The sequence below is a fragment of the Lepidochelys kempii genome, chromosome 3 (assembly GCF_965140285.1).
Source record: "Lepidochelys kempii isolate rLepKem1 chromosome 3, rLepKem1.hap1, whole genome shotgun sequence".
NCBI classification, from domain to species: domain Eukaryota; kingdom Metazoa; phylum Chordata; order Testudines; family Cheloniidae; genus Lepidochelys; species Lepidochelys kempii.
In genome coordinates this window covers 11,063,574-11,079,281 of record NC_136382.1, presented here as the reverse complement: position 1 = coordinate 11,079,281, position 15,708 = coordinate 11,063,574, and the positions used below count along the sequence as shown (strand labels likewise).

General features: G+C 48.2%; 1 protein-coding gene across 1 annotated transcript in view; it reads left to right on the top strand.

The window, feature by feature from the left end:
* Window positions 1-402: 402 nt before the first annotated feature.
* FAM167A (family with sequence similarity 167 member A) overlaps window positions 403-15,708 on the top strand; it is a 28,430-nt gene continuing 13,124 nt past the window's right edge. The window contains exon 1 of the mRNA XM_073335681.2: window positions 403-672. The gene's annotated coding sequence lies outside the window, so the exon portion shown is untranslated. The remainder of the gene's footprint in view (window positions 673-15,708) is intronic.

Genomic DNA, 15,708 nt, shown 5'->3' with positions numbered 1-15,708 from the left:
GCTGTGCTCTTCAAACCACAGCTGGTAATTGTCCTAAATAAGAATACCCTGGGGTGGCTCCTGAATTGCTTCATGCCAGGGAGTCTTCATACAAGAGCCATTGCCACATTCTGAAATACCCCGGCTTCCTGTTGTTTTTAATTACATCTCAGGCATCTGGTTTATTACATCTCAGGCATCTTGGCCTGCCATCCCCGACGACAAGGGTAAGTGCCATCAACCCAGATGCTTTGTCAGCTGCACGGACTTCACTTCTCATGCACCCAGCCCTCCTTTGCTCCTTACCCCAGCGACCTGAACCTGGGGGTGTTTAGGACCCAGCCCAGCTCCTGCTCCCTTTCAGGTCTCTTCAGGGTTATTACTTGGTGGGAGGTAGGGACCAGGGCTCAGTGGTGTGAATGGGAGGGTGACAGAAAATCTGGACTGAAAAGCTCCAACTGGAATAGCTCGCCTGTATCCAGGCAACAGGCCTGACGCAACCACCGACAAAAAAATCCCTTAAAACACACACACACACAGAAATTTCAGCAGCAAGACAGAGACTAGAGCCAGACAGAAACCTGATGGCACCACTGACTGAGCTTTGCAAACCCCAAGTTGCAAACCAGAGGCAGAAGGAGTGACAGAGCAAGACAGCATGTCTCTGGCATAGTAATTGTGACTCAGCCCCCGGTAAGTTCGATTCCTTTATTTGCTTCCTAACGTGTGCCGTAGTAAACCGTAGTGTCACCCAGACGATGGAGCGAAGCATCAATAAAAGAGGCACTAGCAGGAGGATTGATGAGACGGCCTCACGGGTCTTTTTTGTCCCTGGTAATATGGTCAAGGGTAAGACAGTGGTATCCGAGCCCGGGAACTGGGTGGAGGTCGAGTGGAGATCCCCTTGTTGGGAGCTGTCCATACTAACCCCAGCATAGTCCAGGAAAGGGCATTATCAGGTGTGCTCATGTGCTCCAGCGGGGCACCTTACTAGAGTGACCAGACAGCAAATGTGAAAAATCGGGACAGGGGGTTGGGGTTTGTAGGAGCCTATATAAGAAAAAGCCCCAAATATCGGGACTGTCCCTATAAAATCAGGACATCGGGTCACCCTACATCTTATGTCCCGGGAATGCACACTTTTTATGGCTTGCCAAAATCCATTCAGGGACTACACCCTGGGCAGTGCTGTTGATTTGAATGAGTTTGTGGCAGGGTTTGGATCTGAGCAGAATTTGGCCCAAAGTGGCTGCTGCATCCCCCATTTCCCCCCCCCCCCAAAAAAACCCCATCAAGGACGTTCAGTTAGACTCCCAGTTAGCCTGTACAGGAACAGATTCCCTTCTCAGTTACATGGCTGTAAACGGGATGTGTGTGTGTGTGTGTGGGGATCTTGGCCAAAGTCAATAGAAAATCCCTAGACGGACACCGGTGGAACTGAGCAGAGTCTGGGCCATGTAAGGGAAAATCATCTGTGGCTCACAGCCCCGACCCTGTGCAAGTGAATGTTGGGGTGCTAGGTGTAGGCAGGATGGGCTGCCCTGGCGGATGGTGTTTTCAGGGTTATTGTCATTCCATCTTTGAGTCAGACACCGTGTTAGAGCCTCAGCTGGAGCAAATCAGCTCCACCAGAACTCTACTGATTTACGTCAGCTGAGGATATGGCCCAGACAGTCTGTTCTAACAGTGGGAAAAAATCCAGAACTCCTGCAAAGCCTTTTCCACGGGCTTTGGGTTTCTTGAATCATAGCACAGCAGAACACTGCCAGTCCACGCGCCGTATAATTGATACACACGTAAATTACTAAGGGGATCTCTAACTACTTCTCAGTAAAGATTCCAGAGCAGCAAGCACTCTTATTATTAAGACTTCCCTGCCCTTATGAAATATACAACAGTATATTTACTGTGATTACAACATTATTAACATGAATACAACTAGACTGCTCCTTTCCAGTAAATAAACCCTGGTCCACCTGGCGATGGGTTATCTTTGCTTTGTTTGCTCATGGAGTTGCTAATTTACAAAGTTCAGTGGAGCTCCCAGTTGTCAATAGAAGTTAGGGAGATTCTGCTGTAAGTACAGTCCAGTGATTTGTTTCTTTAAGTGCCATAGTTTTAAAATGTGGTGTTGGATGGTTAACACCGAAGAGTTAACATTTCTCATCTCTCTGCGAAAGCAGGGCTGCCTGCTAATGCACATTTAAATATTACCTCTTGTCCTGTGGTCATTATAAACCCATTTCGTAGCTGCGTTCTGCTCATAATCAACTCTCAGCCACCTGAGTTTTTCAAACATAGCAGAGAAACTGAGTCCAGGAAAGAGGAGCCTGACCCTGTGGTAGTTAGCAGACCTGCAAAAAGAAAAGGAGGACTTGTGGCACCTTAGAGACTAACCAATTTATTTGAGCATAAGCTTTCATGAGCTACTGCTCACTTCATCGGATGCATTCCAGACCTGGAATCTTTCCGGGGCGGTTAGCTGTCAATTCATCTTTAAACAATCGTGGATCGATTGACAATTTTGGTGAATGCTGGGTAAAGAAATGAATCAGCTGTGTGTTTATATGGATCACATGCGAAGGCACGGAACTGGATGAGACAGAGAGTCTGGAACAATAGCTATGGCAGACAATGGATACTGACCCCCCTGTACCTGGTCTGTTTTAAAAGGAACTTGAAGCCCAATATTGCAAGCGGCGGGGAGCTGCCATGAGCTGCCTCCACTCCTGGAAACTTCAATGGATGTGCAGGGTGCTCAGCAGGTCACAGGATCAAGCCCTGAAAGGAGTAAAGAGCTTCTACAAGAAACCTCTCCCCAGGCTAAATTCCCTCCTGTATGTAAGGAGTTAACTCACGCCCCACAGCTCCCAGGGAGAGAAGTATTTTTCATTCATCCCAGAAGGAGACAGAACGCTTTACATTTACACAGGCCAACTTGCCAAAGGATCCCTAAGCACTTTGTTGCCTCTGTTCATACAGCCCAAGTGAAATGCAGCTGGTTCTGGAGTGAAGGGCAGCAGCCAGCAGAGAGGCAGGGAAGGGCACAAGCCCAGGTGCCCTCGGGACCTTTGGCACCAGGCTGTGTCTGACCTATGTGCAGCTGGGCACAAGGAGCCTGCCCTCACCCCATTTGTGTCCTCAGGTGAGGATCACCATTCGTGCCCTTTGTGGAGCAGGGGCTGCTCCCTCCTGGCACTGCCAGGGCACAAACCATCCTAAAGCGGGCAGGGTGGGGGGGAGCAGTGTAGAGCAGGGCTCACGTCCACACTGCCCCTTTGCATTGAAGCACTCCGGGATGGATTCACAGCTTCCTCGATTTCAAAGCCAGAGGGGCCCATTGTGATCATCCTAGACGCACCTCTTAGAGGATTCCACTGGGTAATTCCTGCCCCAAATGCATTGCCTTGCTGGGGCATATCTCTGATAACGCCATCCAATCCCCATGTAACGACCTCAGTGGGCCACGACCCTGGGCAAGCGGTTCCAATGGCTAATTACTCTCCCTTCTTTGGGGTGGTAGGGCGAGAGTCCTACCGGGAGTCCCCACTGATGGTGCAAGGCTGTGGCCAAGGCCACAACCGAGCCCTTGGGACCAGCATGTTCAAAAGAGCTCGGGGCCAGGCTTCCAAGTGCTCTGCGCTCACCCTGGGGCCCGATTTTCAGTAGAGCTCAGCTCCTATTTAGGCAGCTACACAAGGGCCGGATTCACAAAGTGCCTGGCATCCAGCAGTGCCTGTGTTTTCAGAAGGGATCTGCACGCAATGGGCTGGGCTCCCTGGGCTGTGTGGCTGCTTATTCTGTTGCCTGAGTGCTTCTGAAAATTCAGCCTTTAGGTCCAATCAGGGCAGTTACAGAACTCTGCTTCTCTTTCCCACAAGGGTACTGGTCAGACCCTGGCTGGGTTTGTGCATAACAGGAGGTGAGGACCAGTTGCAGTTGGCTGCGGATGGGCTCATACAGTAGGCAAAAAGCTGGAAACTGGGCTCCGAGGAAGAAGTCAGAATTAAACGCTTTGGGAGAAATCCAGGTTCCATTGAAATCAATAGCAAAACTTCAGTGGGGCTAGGATTTCCCCTCCCCCCCACCCGCCCACAACTCGGGCTATGCACACCTGGGAAGTGTGGGGAATTATTTGAGGTTGACAAGGGGCGGGGGGGAATAGTGTCTTTGCTTGTGGGGACCCTGCCTACCTCTGTGTTTATACAGTTGAGCCCTGATACTGACCACTGAGATTTGAAATTAGCCTGGAAAAAGTCCTATAAAATGTAGGGATCAAAACTTTCATTGATCCCCGCAGAGTGTGAGGCCAGGGGGAGCCACGGTTGCTCAGGATCAGGCCCAGCACTGATTCAGGAAGGTTGGGTGTACTGTATGCTCAGAGAGATGCTCGGGAAAATCCTAGATTTTAATCTTTAGGGCCTTTCTGGGTGAACAGCCTTCCCCCGGAAGAAAGATGAGGAGACGCACAAGGAATTCACAAGGCAATGTTAGGTCGGTTGTACTGAATTCTCTCCGTCAGGGATGACTGGGGGATGCAGTGCTGCTGGCTGGGTGTGTTTGACAGGGCTGGTCCCCTCCCTTTTCCCTGAATCCCTTTTTATCACAGTTTTGCTCTTTTTCTGAAGTCTGGTGAATTGGTTTCATTTCCCCTGCAAACCAGCGAGCGATCGGTCAGCCGGTCCCCACGTCTCCCCTCTCTGGATCTTCCTGATCATTATTTGAGAGAAGCAACAAAGGAAAGGGCCAGGACGCATCACCTAATTACAGGTACCAGGAGGTGAAAAAAGCTCAGCTCTTCCTACTCACCTCGCAGAGTCTGGGAAGCAGACTGAGGGCCTGATCCAAAACCTGTTGAAATCAGTGGGAGTCTTTCCATTGATTTAATTTGCTTGCGACTGGAATGTAAAGGATGCCATTCAATGCGAGCCTAGGGTGGGAATGTTCTCCCTCAGCTGCCAGGGCTACCATAGGAAAGACAATATGTTTATGAGCTGGGAGGAGTCCAGAGCAACCGGTGCTGGAACCTGGGACTGCACGATCAGGTTTTATTACCGTGAAGAAGGAACAATGGTGGGAACGCCGGTGATAACTCAGTGTTAACTATTTCACTGCTGTTCCAGTTAGCATCAGCAGCCAGCGGATGTGTTTATTTGTCATTGTATTTGTGGTGGCACTAGTGGTATTACAATCGTGCCTCCAGATTCAAATCCAGGTTGGGACCCCATGGCGCTAGGCGCTGTACAAACACATCGTAAGAAACGGTCCTGAGCTGAAGAGCTGACAGACTAAACAGACAAAGGGCGAGAGGCAAGAAGGATGATCACAGACTTTTGGGGAAACAGCCAGACTTTAAAATCATGATATTTGGGGTTCAGAAAAGTTATTTTAGCTCAGATGTGAGGCCTCGTATACCTCCCTCTCTGCCCTGTGCAGTTGCACTCATGGGGGAGCTATGCCTGTCTGCACCTGCAGCACTGATGCCCTCTGGGCACTAAGCCAGTATAGGTTCAAGAACTGGTCCCAGTAAAAAACGTAAAATTCTCTAAAACGGTCCCAAAGTGTTTTTTCTTGAACGTATTTGTTCCGTAACGAAACGGGTTCAGAATCAGCTGGTCTGCGTTAGCGTGTGTCTGTAGCCTTGTCTACACTGGCAGTGGTGTGTAGGGTAGGTGTAGCTACACGCCACAGTGAAAAGCAGGCCGAGTCCACACTGCATTGTGTCGCTATGCATGGCGGTGAAAGGCTCTGGTGGGGGAGGGCAGGGAGAGGGAGAGGCAGCGGGGAAAGGCTCTGGCGGCAGGGAGGCAGCAGGACACGATACTGCTAAAAATAGCAACGTAGGCAGAGAGGGCGCTGCTTGGGGGTGTAGGGAGCCATGCCGGGTACATACCCTAAGGTTCTGGTGTGTCTGGACTCACCTAGGAGGTGCCACACCATATACACTGCTGTTTATACCCATGTTACGGGGGGCATGCAGTGTCTGGACTCTACATACTCACGTAAGTGTAGACATAGCCTGAGAGCGTGTCGGAGGAATACATGATGATGGATAGTGGTCCTCCAGTGTAAAGGTTTGCTCCACAGTGACCTGCATAATGCATTCATGGCTTTGCTACCCATGAGTAATGCCGCCAGGTGAAACTCAATCCAATCAGTCCTTTAAGCTGTACCGCTGCATGTATTTATATCGTATTCCCTACACACCTACCCCCGATCCAACACATACTGAAGTCAATGGGAAAACTCCCAATCACATTGACGGACTTTGGATCAGGCCCACAGAGAGACTAGTCTTGAACATGGTTTTTTTCCTTCTTGATTCATGAGGCTGAAGGTTGTTCCAGGCTATTGAAGGACATTATGGAAATGGATCTGTGTGGCAGGGACATATGGCAAATGATACAGTAATAGATCAGACATTCACATGCTCTAATATAATGCAGAGAGAGCAATCCTCCACAGAGCCCTGGGGATGGACAGATGACCTAATAGGTCTTTTCAGTCTCTAACGTCCATTCTGCAAGGACTGTTATTTATCCACCCGCTCTTTGTCCCACCAATGCTGCATATGTTTGGGGGTATAAGTGCACGGAGACAGATCCGTGCAACACAATTCCAACAATGTGCGCCTATTGTTAACCCAAAGCCACCGAATTCTGATACCCCTTCCTCATGCGGAGGGAAGTCTTCCTCCACGAGCAGCCCCATTGATTGGCCACTTGTGGAGTAAGGGACTATTCAACCCAAGAGTATCAGCATCCCATCTCTGACTGGAAACCACAGGCCAAAAGGGCGAGCCATTGTTCCCAGCATCGGCACCATCTGCACCCTGCCCACCGCGCACCTGTGATGCGGTTCCACCAAGAACCGGCTGGCATATGAATGCAGGGGAAAAGCTGCTTGTTAACGGTCACAGGGAGAGTGGAGCCAGCCTCCTGCCCTCTTCTAATCTCTATGGCAACGTTTGCGAGCTCCTCTCTGCCAGCCCCACAGCAAACTCACTCCCGATTGTGCAGCGCAACCAGCCATTGCTTCCCGGCTCCCAGCAGATCAGCTGGTGACAGCAGCAAGCAATAGCTCTCCTTACCCTCCCCAAACATACCCAGGAAGTAAGGCACCCTAGAGAGAGCAAAGCAACTTCTTCCCCCTCCTTTGGCAGGAGATGAATCCGTATATTGTTCAACACAAACCTAAGGCTCAGGAGGGATAGAAAACTGCTCCCTTCAGGGCTCGATTCTGCCAGGTACAGAGCACCCGGTGCTCTGAGCATCTTCAACAAGACCTGAGAAGTTGACATCAGAGCTGGCTGGAAAATTTTCAGACAAACAGGTTGCCGCCGGAAACGGTCACGCCGCTTTGACGAAACTGAAATTTTTTTTCATGAGTGTCTGTGAAATTTCTTTTTGGGAAAAAAAAAAAGAGGGGGGGGTAGAAGTTCCAAAAATGCCTCAGTGTCCCACTTTGACATTTGCAGAATGAAAAGTTGGGGTGTTTCCCATCAAAACAACCTGCGGGTTAGAAATCGACTTTATTTTATGTTAAAAAATGTTGGGGGAAAAAAAGGAAACGTTTTGAATGTATCGAAATAAAAGGTTTGATTGAGCCAACGTGAATTTTCGTTCAGAATGTTGTTTCATGAACAACATTCACATTTTAGCTGTTTGTCCCTATTATTTATTTATTTTTGAATTTTGAGGGGTTTTTTTGCCAGACAGAAAATCTGTTTTCCAGCCACCTCTGCTCAATGCCTCACAAGAGGCTGTAACAAAGGGACTGTCCTGCCTCCAGATGCTTATCATCTTCCACGGGGACTTGTCTTATATTTAGATTGTAAATGATTTGAATCAGGGATTCTCTCTTTATGACTGGTGCCCCCTTATCATCATGACTACTGAGAAACTTGCCATATCTAGCCATTGGGACCCTATCCTGCAGCCCTTATGTAAGGCCGACAGACTTCAGTCATCGGCAGGCAGGATTGAACCGGGGACCTCTGGAGCTCAGTGCATGAGCCTCTACCGCGTGACCTAAAAGCCAACTGGCTGCTAGCTAGGGCTGTAGAGCAGACTCATTTCCTCTCCTTCTCTAAGGGCTTGTCTACACTGGCACTTTACAGCGCTGCAACTTTTGCGCTCAGGGGTGTGAAAAAACTGTCTACACTGGCGTAGTGTAGACAGTGCACCAGCGCTGGTAGCTAGGCCCCTCACGGAGGTGGGTTTTTAGAGCGCGGGGAGAGCTCTCTCCTTGTGCTCTGCTGCGACTACACAAGCCGGCAGCGCTTTAACTTTGCCAGTGAAGATGTGCCCTAAGTGATCTCAGTGCCACTAGATGGGACACAATACCACACCCAGGAGAAGTGTGTGTTACACTTCCTCACCTGAGTAGTCTCATTGACATCAATGGGAAGGTGCTACTCATGTAAGAAGAGAAGGCTGCACTCCGGGATCCTGGGAAATCACCTTGTGGTTAAAGCAAAGCACTAAAACCCAGGAGATCTGGGTTCAGTTCCCCGGCTCTCCTTGTGTGTGCTTGGCCAAGTCACTTGCCCTCAGTTCCTCATTTGCAAAATGGGACTAATAATCAGCCCTTTGTCTGTCTTCCAATTTAGATTCTGGGCTCTTCAGAGCAGTGATTGTCTGCACAGTATCCGGCATGATAGGGATCTCATCTCATTTCATGCCTCCAGGTGCTACTGCAGTGCACATAATTAACATTGCTGCTGCCGGTGTGTCTAATTACCCCACCTCCCTGTATGCTGCCAGGGAGAAGCATGCCCACACCCCATTTTCCAGCTCTTTCGGCTGTAATTGGAAGCTCCTCTGCCTAACCTTCTTATCTGTACAATTAAAGTCAATACACCCACAAGAACCAGCAAGATATTTACATAACAGCCATAAATAACTGCGCCCTGTTCTATTGGTCACCCTCATCCTGCCTCCCCATCTACCCTCTGCATCCTGTAGCAGGGATTATGTCTTTGCTCTCCTGTTTATACGCTGCTCTTTGGGCACAGTGTGAACCTGCAGAGGGCAGGGAATCAGCAGGCACAGAAGTGCCCAGCTGGCTTCTCCACTGATCCTACATATGTAACTCTTACACTCCTGGTTGGAGTTGTCGGCAGCAGGGATCAAAACCAGGACCTCTGGATTTTAATACATGAGCTTCTACTGTCTCAACTAACTTGGCCAAGGCTGTGGCAGGCTCATCAATTGCTAGTTGGCCTAGCTACCACTAGAGGGGGACAGAGAGCCACACTGAGCAGGCATGCTTATTGACGGAGAGGCGGGAATTCAGCATACACAGGACAGGGTGAAAGGGGAGTAGGTGGGCCCCCTTAGCAGCAGTCCCTCCATTACATGGGTGTCCCTTGCTACTGGCCGTGAGAAATATTCGCATGGAACTCCCATGGGTTTGGGGCCAGAAGTGCTGAGCACCCTCTGCTCCCATTGGCTTCAGTGGGCAGGCAGGACTCTCAGCACCAGTGCAATGTTTTGTTCCTCCATCTGAGAGGCCCAGGTTCCCCATTCATTGTAAGCCATGCAGCAGAGATCAAAGTCCATTAGATGGACATCCACGTGCAGTCCCTTCTAACCCTATGATTCTATGCCTGTTCCCTGAAATTATTTTGCCCGGTGCTTTCGTGGAGAGAACAGATACTTCCTCATGAATCCAAAGGCCTGGCTGGATCATGGCCAGAGGCGACATAAGTTCTGGCTGGATCATCAGAGCTGCTTAGTGAGCAAAGCCTCCCAACTCTGTAACTGTAGTTGCTAAGGGCAGAGTGTGGGTCCCCCAACTTCTCTGGAGTTTTGTTTCCAGCTGCCTTCAGAGGGGTGTCCCACGCCGCATCCACAGCATTTCCCCCCTGCATAGTCGTCCCTTTTTGTGGAGGCTTAGCCTCCCAATATCTCTTATATGAGCCTCCCATGGGCCTGGGTCATGTTGCAACTCCTGCTATTGAGTGTATCAGTGGCCACAGAATGATTGCCCAGGTAACCCGGCCAGTGGCAGCTAAAATTTCCATCCTCGATGGTCCTCATGTGGAACAAGACCCATTAAGTTCTTCAGGGTAGGGAGCATCTTTTTGTTCTGTGCTTGCCCTGTGCCTAGCACAATGGGGTCCTGGTCCATGACCGAGGCTTCTAGGCGCCACCACAATACAAACCATAAATCATCATAATCATTCAGATGGATTTTGCTTTTCTCACCAGGATCCGGCCCAGAAGTCTGGTTTACACACAGACTTGCACCAGCTGAACTCAGTCAGGTTCCTAAAACCTACTTAGGTACTTTGGCGCAAGTCTGCAGGAGGGAGAGACAGGGGAGGGGAGTCACTTATTTCGGAATAAAAGTAGCAAAAATTGACATTGGTTAAAACAATTGACTGTAGCCTCTTTGATTCTGAAATCAGAGTGTCCCTACATAGCCTCACACTGAAATCAGTTTACGTTCACATTGTTTGCTATTTGTGCATAGATCACCCCTGTTTTTTATTGCTAATGATACCAGGCTAGCACATTGCAGCAGAGGTCAGTATCACTACCTCTATTTTAAAGAGGGGCGAACGGAGGTGAAGTGCCTTGCTCAAGGTCGGAAATAGGTGACTGGTCTCCTGGGGGCCAGTCCAGTGCACAGTCCACTAGGCAACTTGGAGAGCTCTTCAGTAAAGGAGCTATGTAAGTCCTTTCTTTGGGCCAGGGAAGTCTAGGGTTTTGCAGCTTGATATATTCTTCTCTTCTCAAAGAATAAATGAGTAGACTGATAAAGGCTATTAAATCACTTGCTGCTCATTCAGAACAATACAGGGAAATAGCATAATGTACTGTCCATCTGACATAATGAAATGAAAGGGATACTTTGCTCTTTGCACATCACTCCATTTGATACAAAATATTAACCAAATCTCAGTTCTGTGTCCTTCTTTTTTCCTCCAAAAAATCCAACCCAATAAAATTAACCTGTTGATTCCTTGACGCTCGACCTCCCATGGTGCTGAATGCCCACTGAAGTCACTGGGAGCTAGCAGTGCAAAATGCCTTGCCAGGCGTAGTGCTCTACGGACAAATAAGACAAGGTGTGGGCCACGTCGCGTAAGCCACGGGGCAGCTGTCGGGTGGGGAAAGGGTTGATGTTAAAGTAGGTCATTTAAAATGCCCCTTCCATTATACAGCAGTGTAAAAGGCCATGGACCTCACTGTTTAATATGGAGTCATTCGTAGCTCAACGCCTTCCATTTCCTTTCATCAGCCCCTGATTGGCTCATAATGGCAATGTTATTATTACCTGTCAGCCAAATGGGCTTTGACAAAGCAAGTGGAAGGTTCCACATCCCCCAAACCCTCCTCCCTCTGTGCCCTAGACATGAAGGCAAGAGGGAAGCTGAGTCATTCTACAGGATGGAAGCTTCTCCTGACATCTCTCCAGAGTTATATTAAGGACTTGAGCGCATCGCTTTCCTGCAGAGGTTCAGGAATTAGGTGGCAAATGACTAATTAATATCATTATCAAAACCATGTTAATGCAGTGTATGAGTTAGCCTGCGGAACCCACTGCCACATGATATTACTGAGGCAAATGTGAAACTGACTTGGACAGTAAAAGCATCTAGGGTAACAATATTCAAAGGCTAAAGCTGTCACTGTACAGTTAGAAACATAGGAATAGCCATGCTTACTGGAACAGATCAATGGCCCAACTACAGTAGATTACCATTTTGTTTTCAATAGTGACCAATGCCAGATGCTTCAGAGGAAGTATAAAACCCTCACAATGCATCTCATCGTGTAGTGCAATGCCATGGTTGGGGGCAGGGAATATCTTCCTGTTCCCAGGGGCAATTAGCTTACACAGTATGTCATGAGTATTGAAAGCACTTGAATATTGTTACCCTAGCTGCTTTTACTACAGTTGCTATAGTTATCGGTTTCACAAATGTCCAAGTCTGTTTCAGAGTTTACTATTTTCTCAGTAATATCATGTGGCAGTGGGCTCCACAGGCTGAATCATGCATTGCAATAACATGATTTGTTTTCTTATCTGTTCTAAAAATCAGCCAAGTGAGTCTCTGCTCTCTTCATATTTCATGAAATGCCCTCTTCTTAACCCGTTGCAGGAACAGAAAACCAGAGCATTATCTGCTCATTGCAAAGGCCCATTGATTTCAATGGGTGCACAAGGAATGCTGGCTCGAGCCATACTCACTTATGGGCCAGGGAGGCCATCATGTGCCAGCAATGCCCCTCTGCCATGTACACTGGTCAAACTGGACAGTCTCTATGTAAAAGAATAAATGGACACAAATCAGACATCAAGAATTATAAGATTCAAAAACCAGTCAGAGAACACTTCAATCTCTTTGGTCACCCGATTATAGACCAAAAAGTTGCAATTCTTCAACAAAAAAACTTCAAAAACAGACTCCAATGAGAGACTGCTGAATTGGAATTAATTTGCAAACTGGATACAATTAACTTAGGCTTGAACAGAGACTGGGAGTGGATGGGTCATCACACAAAGTAAAACTATTTTCCCATGTTTATTCCCCCCCCCCCCCCCACTGTTCCTCAGACGTTCTTGTCAACTGCTGGAAATGGCCCACCTTGATTATCACTACAAAAGATTTCCCCCCCACCCCCACCCCCGCTCTCCTGCTGGTAATAGCTCACCTTACCCGATCACTCTCCTTACAGTGTGTATGGTAACACCCATTGTTTCATGTTCTCTATGTATATAAATCTCCCCACTGTATTTTCCACTGAATGCACCCGATGAAGTGAGCTGTGGCTCATGAAAGCTTTTGCTCAAATAAATTGGTTAGTCTCGAAGGTGCCACAAGTCCTCCTGTTCTTTTCACCTGTCAGCAGTAACCAAGCAAACCAAGTCATTCTCTCCAGGCAGAGCCTTTTCAATAATTCGCTATAAATAATGTGTACTAGTTACTGTTCCTTCTTACCTATACAACGTGTCGCATGTTGCCATGGATATTGGATATATATTATGCCTGAGCTGGAGTATATACCGTATCGCACTGATGAAGTGCACAAGCTTACAGGGTGGCATTGACTCCTGTGCAGAAGGCAGCGCAAAGGGCTGAACATAACTTAGGTCCCAGATTTCGGATATGATGGATCTCTGTTTATCCTAGCCAGAGGCTGGGAGCAAATTAGGGTTAGGGTTACGAAACTGGTTCTCTTAGAACTCCACACACTTTTTTCCAACCAGCTGCCCTTATAACTTTCCGCATTAGCTTTCTGATCCCCGGTGAATGTACCTCGGGGGGAAGCGGGAACAAAATCCCTTTTGTCAGCGTTGAATTTGGAAAGGGTGGGAGGGATAAGACACTTTGTTGTTCAAAAGAAAAATCTATTTGCACATTTTGAGACAGGGCGGCCTGGGAGGTTTCACAGTGAAAATTGCCTATTTTCGCTTGGGGCGAGAGTGGCGACGGGTTCGAGGCTCGCAATGGCAGTGGTTTGTCTTTCAATGCAGAAAAAATCCTGAGCCAGGGACCTGTGACAATGAGAGAAAGTGTCATTTCCCCACTGGGGAATACCAGTGCAGGGACAGGAGGTAAGGGCCTGATCCTGGAACAGTAGTTTCAGGATCCTATTGTACTAGCCACATACAGACACAGTGAGGGACAATCCCTGCTCTGAATAGTTTATGCAACCTAAATAGACAAGACAGACAAAAGAATCTGTAGAGCACCGACCACAAAGGGGGCAGGGCAAGGCGCTACCATAATCCAAATAATTATAAGTATTTATATCCCCATTTCACACCTAGGGAACTGCATCGCAGAGGCCCACATCCTCAAAGGTAGATAGGCACCTCATTCTTGTTGATTTCAATGGGAGTTGGGTGTTTAGATACCTTTAAAGATCTCGACCGGAGAGAGTGACTTAACCAAGATCACACAGAGACTCTGTGGAAGAGCTGGCAGCTGGACCCAGATCGCCTATCGCCCTGCTTTAGCCACTAACTCACCCTTCCTCAGCAGCATGCATGGATCCTAACAGCCAGCCTCTGATGCTTCCATCAGACATCCAGACGAGCCGCAGCGAGAGCTGCGAGCTTGAATCGACTCTAGCTTTGCAGCCTCATCCTGCTCCTAAGATAGCTCCCATGAATCTGGGGAGCAGGAACAAGCCTGTCGCTTGAATAGCTCTCCACCTACAGACTGTCTGTGTGTATATTATCAGCTTCCCAGTCGGTTTCCCTGCCGACACACAACGGTGGGGCAAACCTTGCTGCCTGCTGGTGTTTATTTTAAATTGAATCTTCGCTGAAAAGATTTGCGAGGAGTAATTGTGGTCTTAATTTCAAAATTACAGGGGCCCTCGTGGGCATGAATAGCAGGCAGAAGAATGACTGAATCACTCAGATTACAATATTTAGTGTATTCAGCTAGAAGGCTGGATATCCACTGGCAGTTCTTTCTGGGCATGCTACCAACCCAGCAGTATGTATTTTTGTTTTGTGTTTTTAGTCCTTTGGATCTATTCCTAGCTCAGCCACAGACCTAGCACATGACCTTGAGAAAGTCACTTAACTTATCTGGGCCTAACATCACCCCGTTCCATGTAACAATAGTAGTGCTTAGATCTCACATGTCAGCCTCATGGAATCATAGAATCATAGAATATCAGGGTTGGAAGGGACCCCAGAAGGTCATCTAGTCCAACCCCCTGCTCACAGCAGGACCAATTCCCAGTTAAATCATCCCAGCCAGGGCTTTGTCAAGCCTGACCTTAAAAACCTCTAAGGAAGGAGATTCTACCACCTCCCTAGGTAACGCATTCCAGTGTTTCACCACCCTCTTAGTGAAAAAGTTTTTCCTAATATCCAATCTAAACCTCCCCCACTGCAACTTGAGACCATTACTCCTCGTTCTGTCATCTGCTACCATTGAGAACAGTCTAGAGCCATCCTCTTTGGAACCCCCTTTCAGGTAGTTGAAAGCAGCTATCAAATCCCCCCTCATTCTTCTCTTCTGCAGGCTAAACAAGCCCAGCTCCCTCAGCCTCTCCTCATAACTCATGTGTTCCAGTCCCCTAATCATTTTTGTTGCCCTTCGCTGGACTCTCTCCAATTTATCCACATCCTTCTTGAAGTGTGGGGCCCAAAACTGGACACAGTACTCCAGATGAGGCCTCACCAATGAGGCCTCACCTCACTCATTTATCTCCATTTTACAGATGGGCAAGCTGAGGCACAAACAGGGGAAGTGATATGGCTACAGGGAGTCAGTGAGAATAGAACCCACATCTTAATCCACTGCCATCTCAGCTGACTAATAAATCTTGCCTACCTCAGAGCAGTGATGTCTGTAAAACATGCTAATAGCCTCACGTGAAAGGTGCCAGCAGTGCAGGGTTAGTCTCAGACGAAGAGGTGTGTGAGCAGAGTGGAGGTATGTGAAATTTCAAAGTTTAAAGGTTTGTTCCCAATACTGTTCTATTCTACAGCTGCCCTTATACTGCGCCCATCACCGTACGTTCATTAAATGACGCGATTAACACCTGTCATGTGTTGTTTGCTCTCTCCGCCTCTTCCCAAGGGAAGAAGAGGGTGCAGTGGAGTGTTTTGTTTTGGTAGGGTTTTAGGTCTTGTTCTGTTTTTCAAGATACAGATTGCTCTGTGTTTATGTCAGAGAAGACAAGGAGCCCACAACCCCAGGTCCAAACACACTGAACTTTGGAAAGATTTGGGGTCTGAATCCCAGTC